Consider the following 7,929-nt stretch of genomic DNA (forward strand, 5'->3'; position numbering starts at 1 on the left):
AGTGATTCAATATCATACATAGGAGCCTGGTAGGCTACAGTTCATGGGGTCTCAAAGAGTTGGACACGACTGAGTGACTATACTTTTACTTTTCACTTTCATCACACATATATAAACAGTTCATATAAATCAACATCAAAAAAAAATCCCAAACAATTCAATTTAAAAATGGGGAGAAAAAATTTTTTTAATGGGCAGAACTGAACAGACATTTTCCTAAAGAGGAAATGCAGATGGCCAACAGATACATGAAAAGATGCTCAACATGGCTAATCATCAGGGAAATGCAAATCAAAACCACAATGAAATACGAGATGTTAGTCCATATCTGTCAGAATGGCCATTATCAAAAAGGACACAAATAACAAATATTGGCGAGAAAAAGGAACCCTCATATACTTTTGATAGAAATGTAAATTGGAGCAGCCACTGTGGAAAACAGTAAGAAGACTTCTTTAGAAACTAAAAATAGAACTACCATATGTAGTAGTGTTAGTCAGTCAGTCGTGTCTGACTCTTTGTGACCCCATGGACTGTAGCCCTCCAGGCTCCTCTGTCCATGGAATTCTTCAGGCAAGAATACTGGAGTGGATTGCCATTTCTTCTTCCAGGGGATCTTCCTGACCCGGGGATCGAACCAGCATCTCCCACATTGCAGGGATCAAACTTGGGTTGCCTGCATTTCAGGCAGATTCTTTACTATCTGAGCCACCAGAGAAGCCCAAAATGGGGCTTGAACCCATGACCCTGAGATGAAGAGTCTCATGCTGACTGAGCTAGCCAGGCAGCTGCTAAAGTGAAATTCACTCAGTTGTGTCCAACTCTTTACAACCCCATAGACTATACAACCCATGGAATTCTCCAGGCCAGAATACTAGAGTGGTAGCCTTTCTCTCCTCCAGGGGATCTTCCCAACCCAGAGATCGAACCCCGGTCTCCCGCATTGCAGGCAGATTCTTTACCAGCGGGGCCACCAGAGCAGCCCTAGAACTGCCATATGACCCAGCAATTTTACTCCTGGGTATATATCTGAAAAAAATAATAATAATAATTTAAAAAGACATGTACCCGATGTTCACAGCAACATTATTCACAATTGCCAAGGTATCGAAGTAATCTGAGTGTCCATCAACAAATGGGCGGTTAAAGAGTACATCTGTGTTGTTGCTGTTTAGTCGCTCAGTTGTGTCTAACTCTCTGCAACCCCATAGACTGTGGCCTGCCAGGCTCCTCTGTCCATGGGCTTTCCCATGCAAGAATATTGGAGCGGGTGGTCATTTTCTTCTCCAAAAGAAGATGTGTGTGTACATATACACAATGAACACTACTCAGCCATTAAAAAAAAGAAAGAAAGAAATCTTGCCATTTGCAGCCACATGGATGGACTTAGAAGACATTATGCTGAGTGAAATAAGCCAGATGGAGAAAGACTACCACCACACACCATCACTTAGATGTGGAACCAAAAAAAATAAAAACCTAGTGAACACAACAAAAAGAAAGAAGCTCAGTCACAGATATAGAAGACAAACGAGTAGTTATCACTGGGAAGGTGGGGAGCAGCAGTATGAGGGTGACAGAGTAGGACAGACAAACTGCTGGGCGTAAGATAGGCTCAAGGATTATATAACACGGGGAGTGTAGCTAATATTTTGTAATAAATGTAAATGGAAAGTAACTTTTAAAAATTGTATAGAAAATCTAAAAAATTTTAAGGCAGTGGTAAGGACGGACTCACTTTCTTATTTATAGACAGCTGTCTGCTTGCTGTGACCTCACAAGGTGGAAGGGGTAAGGGAGTTCCCTGGGGTCTCCCTAAAGACACTAATCCATGACCTAGTCACCTCCCAGAGGCCACACCATCACCCTGAAGGTCAAGATCTCAACATGTTAATTGTGGAGCGGAGGCGGAGGCACGTTCAGTTCACAGGCAGGACCATGAGTATTCTATTCATGGCTCTGTGCCCCCTCACCCAGCCGACTCCCACTGTCAGAAGCACTAATGCCTGCCCGCTCCCTCTTGAAGGGAGTGAAGGGATTCAGAACACCATGTGGTGGCGGGGAGCATCCCTGCTCCTGCCCAGTTCTGGGGATGCACACGTGGGTCCTGGGCTCACAGGCTGCTGCTGCTCAGTTGCTTCAGTCGTGTCCAACTCTGTGCGACCCCATAGACGGCAGCCCACCAGGCTCCCCCATCCCTGGGACTCTCCAGGCAAGAACACTGGAGTGGGCTGCCATTTCCTTCTCCAACGTGGGAAAGGAAAAGTGAAAGTGAAGTCGCTCGGTCATGTCCGACTCTTAGTGACCCCATGGACTGCGGCCCACCAGGCTCCTCTGTCCATGGGATTTTCCAGGCGAGAGTACTGGAGTGGGCTGCCATTGCCCTCTCCGGGCTCACAGGAGACTACAAATAAAAGAACTGTCACTGTGAACTCTGTCAAAATCCGGGGCGTGAGCAACATCACATGGGCTCTTTAGAGAACGTGGCAGGCGGATGAGGTCCTTTGGGATGGGCTCGAGCCTCAGGATTTCAGAGTTCCCAGCAGCATGTCAGCTGCCAATGGAGCATGGCCAACCACACCTTGACTTTGCTGCTTTCTTTCCAATCCAACCTCAAAATATCCTAGCATCAGCCATCTCAGAGCTTCAAAATGCTCTGTCTCTCTCTTTGTATATTAATGTTTTAGAGCCACATGGATCAAGTTCTTGAAATTTCAATTGATTGGATTTTGTTATGATTAATATAATTTCTGAGATATTTTTGCAAGAGGAGCACTCTTCCATCCTGCTCCTCTATCCCTTTCTCAGCTTCCCAGCTCCTGGTTCATATTAACACCAGTGGATCTACTCCTCGACTTTAAATGTGGCCAGCTCTCCTGTTTACAGCAGTTGCACCGGAGGCTGTTCCCATTTACAACAGCCGCACTGGAGGCTGTAAGGATGGTTTCCGACCTCTGCCCTGATAATGAAGAAAATTCAAGACCCCATTTCCTCGATTCCCTCCACCCATGCTTACCAACATTTACTCCCTGATCCTGCGCCTGCTGGCTCTTGAGTGACTAGTTATGACATCAGACTCCAATGCCAGTTAGTCTCTAAGTTGTTGCCCATCAATATCTTCGGCCATTTTCATCTCCTCCTGAGTCAATAACATCTTTTGTTACCATAAGAAGCCAATTCAACCTATCTATTGACTAGTGCTTTCTCATGTGAGCCCTTCCAAATTCCCAGTAAAGAAAGCACGTCCCTCTTTCTTGACCAAGACTGAACTGAAGTTCCCAGGCACGGGGACAACCTCACGGGCACACCGTTCCAAGTAGGGTGGTGCTGCTGCTTTGTACAGACAGAGCAGAGTTAAAAAGGAAGAAAGGGACAAGAGGAGGGAGTTTGGGAGCATTGAGATGTGCATGGAAGGAGTTTTCTAGACTGGGCCCTTCCTTAATTATGGAGATTTATTTCATGTCTTCTATCAGGATTATTTGATGGTCCTTAATATGATTTTAGCACTATTTTTGGCCAAAGCTCCACATTGTATTTCAATAACCTATCGCTTTACATTCTTTTCCTCACAATGCATGTTCCTCTTATCACATCTGACACTTGCCCCAGCCTTATCCATGCTACATGGATGCATGAAATTTCTGGGTATCAGTAATAGAGAAGAATAAGAACTGACAGGTGCCATGACATGCATGAACCTTGGAAACACCAGGCTAAGTGAAAGAAGCCAGTCACAAAAGATGAAATATTATATGGTGATTCTATTTATATGAAGTATCCAGAACAGGCAAAGTCATAGACACAGAAAGCAGAATACTGGTTGCCAGGGGCTGGGGGTGGGGGTGTGAGGAGTGGTTGCTGATGAGTGCAGGGCTTCTTTGAGGGGTGAGGGGCATGCAGTTCTGTGACTACACGAAAAACCACCGAATCGTACATTTTTTCATAGATTGTATTTTTCTATGTGGAGCATTTTTAGTTTGTATTGAATTTGTTACAATATTGCTTCTGTTTCATGTTTTGGAGTTTTGGCCTGGAGGCATGTGGGATCCTAGCTACCAACCAGGGATCGAACATGCAGCCCCTGCACTGGAAGGCAAAGTTTTAACCACTGGATGACCAGTCAAGTCCCTGAATTGTGCAATGTAAGTGGGAGAATGGTATGATACGTGAGTTGTATCTCCAGAAGGCTGTTACCAAAACACAGCTGACAGTGAGGAGAAAGGAGGAAAAGGAAGAAGTGAGCATAGGAGGAAATGAACTGTGAGGGCGGGAGAAATCAGAGGGGGATCAAGAGAGTTCCTAGGAGGAAGGAAAAGTATGTTCTTACAAAAAAAATCAAAAAAGGGATTTTACCCAATACCTGAGAAGACTGCTGTCTCTAAAGTGTGTTCTGGAAACTGCAGGAAGGCAAAAATAGAGAGAGAGACCAAAAAAAAGCCTGGATCCATGTGGCAAATGTGGGAAACAGAGGGCAAGGCTGACAGCCGATTACATGCACCAAAGCTGAGAGTCAGCACAACAGAAAGCAGAGTGGAAAATACAGCCAGGACAGAGAGACAGGAAAAGCATTTTGAAATAAAAATTAGGTTGAAAGAGACAGAGAGCACACTTTCTTTCTCCTGGCCTCAACAACACAGACCCCTCTCCCTCCACCTTCTCTGCGCCCTCTCCTTCTCTTCCAGGTGGATTTCCTATCCCAGCTCTGTTCGCAACAGGCTCAAGTGGGACCCTGCCCCTTCCCATCCGCCAAAGGGGTCCTTCCTGGAGGGCCCTGTGCCTTGCTCTGATGACAAGCCCAGGAAGTCAGGGGCCTCGGGAACACACACAGGGGCTGAGCAGGGTTATGGGCTGGCACGAGCTCCCTCAAGCATCCAGCTCCTGGGCAGCAGTGTCCCTGGTCCTCACCAGAAGGCTATTCACGGATGGAGCCAAGCAGAAACCACCTTCACTAAGTAACCAGGAAAGTCCCTTGATGCCAGGCCAACTGGCAGCTTGTGAGAGCAGACAGTTCTGGAGCGGGTCACATCTACTTCCTCTCTCACCAAACATCTGGCCTGGGCACTAGACCATGAGGCAGGAAGTCCGGAGCACTTGTTTTTAGCTGTGACATGTGGTCTGGGGGCAAGTCCTTTCAACACAGTCGTTTTCTATTCTGCAGTCATGCAGCAGCTTTTTACTCTGAGTAGATCAGGGTGGCAGACAGTAACCTGGTCACTGTTAGGGTTCCCATCTCACAATTCTAAAAGTTGAGTAAGGAAACCAACCGTCTCGTGGTCACATAGTGAGTCACTGGGTCAGGCCAAGATTAGAATGCATCAGGCCCCAGATCTAGGTCTTATCACACAGGCCCAGGTTAATTGTTGGGGTGACACTCTGATGATGCCTTAAACTTAAAGCTATGAGAGCCATTATAACAATCTGCTCGTAGGCTTTTTTTAAAAACGTTACACCTGTTTTATTGTGAGAGAGTCAAAACTTAGAAAGGTTATGTTGCCTAAACTAGAACAGACAAACAACAAAGACTCTTAGCTTTCTTGATTCCAAGTCCTATGGCTGCATGCTACGTCACTTCAGTCGTGTCTGACTCTGCGACCCCATGGACCCTCTGTCCATGGAATTCTCCATGCAAGAATACTGGAGTGGTTTGCCATGTGCTCCTCCAGGGGATCTTCTTGACCCAGGGATCTAACCTGCCTCTCTTAATCCTCCTGCAGAGGCATGTGGGTTCTGCCACCTGGGAAGAACCCAGGTGGATTCTACCACTACTGCCGCCTGGGCAGCCCAAATCCTATAGACCTCCTCTAATTTATCTAGTCTTCAAATAATACAGTAGGCACACCCACATCCACATCCCTCCCCAACAAATGAGTCACAGTTAAAACTTTAAATGGTGTAAATTTTTTAAAATTTACACAAATCTTTACATTGTAGAAGTTTATTATTTAAAAATCGGACATAAAGGAAGGAGTCCTGGCTGCCTAAGACAGTCTGGGGGTGGGGTGGGGGGTGGAGAAATGCTCTTGGCCCTTCGTGGGGCTTTTTTCTGTATTTTTAAAATTTACTTTATTTTTAATTGGAGTATGATTGCTTTACCATGTGGTGTTGGTTTCTGCTGCACAGTAACATGAATCATATATAAGTATAGTGCATCTCCTCCCTCCTCAGCCTGCCCTTCCTGTTGCATTTGCTTTGGTACAACAAGTCTCCAAAGCAGAAGTACACCCACTCGAGGCCAAGAATGGGGTGACTTCACTCACATTTGTTCAGATTTGTGTATGGCAGCTCGTTTGGGGACTAAATGTGACTTGGCTTTTTGAATATGTTTTGTGTGTATGTGCTCAGTCACTCAGTTGTGTCCAACTCTTTGCAACCACACAGGCTGTAGCCCGCCAGGCTCCTCTGTCCATGGGATTCTCAGGCAAGAATACTGGACTGTGTTGCCATTTCCTTCTGCAGGGGATCTTCCTGAGCCAGGGATTGAACCTGAATCTCCTGCACTGGGAGTCAGATTCTTTACCAGTGAGCCACCTGGGAAGCCCATGACTATGCTTCACATTTGAAATGCAAGGCATAAAGTGAATACACTTCACTTTTCCAGAACCAGGCAATCAGAATGTCTGTCAAATCAGACATCCTATACGTGTCTATGTAATCGTGTGCATGCAAATTAGAAGTTTGAGCCCTGGGAAAAGTTTTAAAACATAATCACCACCATCTCACCCTTACTCCACCTACTTTCCACCTAATTCATAAGTCCGAGAAAGTCCAAGATATACACAATTAAAGAAAAGATTTCCTGTAGTATTCTACCACGAGGAAGTATTTATTAAATACCTAAGTGCTTGTGGTTCTGGACTAAGCTCTGTGCAGAGGAAATTGAATAGAACTGGTCTCTCTCTTGTTTTCAAGACCTCACCTTCTAAGGTAAGCAGAATTCACCTGGATAAACAGGTTCAGGACAAAATGACAGCGGGTGGGAATTTGAAAACATACCAGTGGCTGGCCACTGAAGCATTCATCTGGTCCATGTCAGTGCATTTTCGGGGTGGGGAGCCAGGAGAAAGCATGTGGGGGTGAGTGAGTTTCCCAGGGACCTTGGGTTCAATTGCAGACGCTGCCCATGTCTCTTGAAAGAGATCGGCGAAGCAGGCTGTAGGATGAGATTGCTGCCAGGAGGGAGGAAGTTGTGGATAAACAGCTGGGCTGGAGGAGGAGGGGGCAGAGGGCAAGCAGTGAGGGTGTGGCCAGTAGAGGTCAGCGAAGCAGAGAGAGAGGGACAGGTGAGGAGAACACAACAGAACAGCTGTGGCTGCAGCCCCACCCACGCCTTTAAGCCCAAGGTGTTCCTGAAGCCTTCCACTGGGCTAAGGGACCTCAGGTAGATTCGAAGACGGTTGTGACGGGTGGGGGTGGGGAAGAGGAGGATCTCGATGAGGTTAACACGCGTGGATTGGAGTCAAGGAGTGAAGGGCACAAAAGGGAGTCCTGACAAGTGACAGGATCAAAGGTATCAGGAGAATCTTTAAATCTGCTCTCGGGGATGAGGAGACCCCAGCAAAGCCCTTGGTATTTCTGTAGATGAGTGAAAACCACTCAGAAGGGGATGAACAGGGGCCAGAACATCTCGGCTGACCCACTGACTGTAGTTTACAGTCAGGCCTTGTAAAAGGATAGGGGTGAGTATCAGACCCGACTTGGTGTCACGAAGCCCCCAGAGGAAAAGAGAATTTTGTCTTTTAAAGTCATCAGATTTGCTAATTAATAACTACAAGCTTTCCAAACTTTTTTAGACCACAGGTAGAACCCTGGTCCCACCACAGTCCAGATCCCACACACAGATAATGCACCTGTAGAGAGGGGCTGGGTCCCAGATTGAAGCATCTCATTTCAACCCCTTCAAATAACACACATCTTCCCATAAATTATGCA

General features: G+C 46.3%; 1 long non-coding RNA gene across 1 annotated transcript in view; it reads right to left on the reverse strand.

Annotated features, from left to right (window-relative positions):
- The window catches only part of LOC129626210 (uncharacterized), a 36,493-nt gene extending 29,335 nt beyond the window's left edge, over positions 1-7,158 (reverse strand). Inside the window, exon 1 of the long non-coding RNA XR_008701828.1 lies at positions 6,994-7,158. This is a non-coding gene — a long non-coding RNA (uncharacterized LOC129626210). The remainder of the gene's footprint in view (positions 1-6,993) is intronic.
- Positions 7,159-7,929: the final 771 nt, after the last annotated feature.

The sequence above is a fragment of the Bubalus kerabau genome, chromosome 13, assembly GCF_029407905.1.
Source record: "Bubalus kerabau isolate K-KA32 ecotype Philippines breed swamp buffalo chromosome 13, PCC_UOA_SB_1v2, whole genome shotgun sequence".
Lineage (NCBI taxonomy): Eukaryota > Metazoa > Chordata > Mammalia > Artiodactyla > Bovidae > Bubalus > Bubalus kerabau.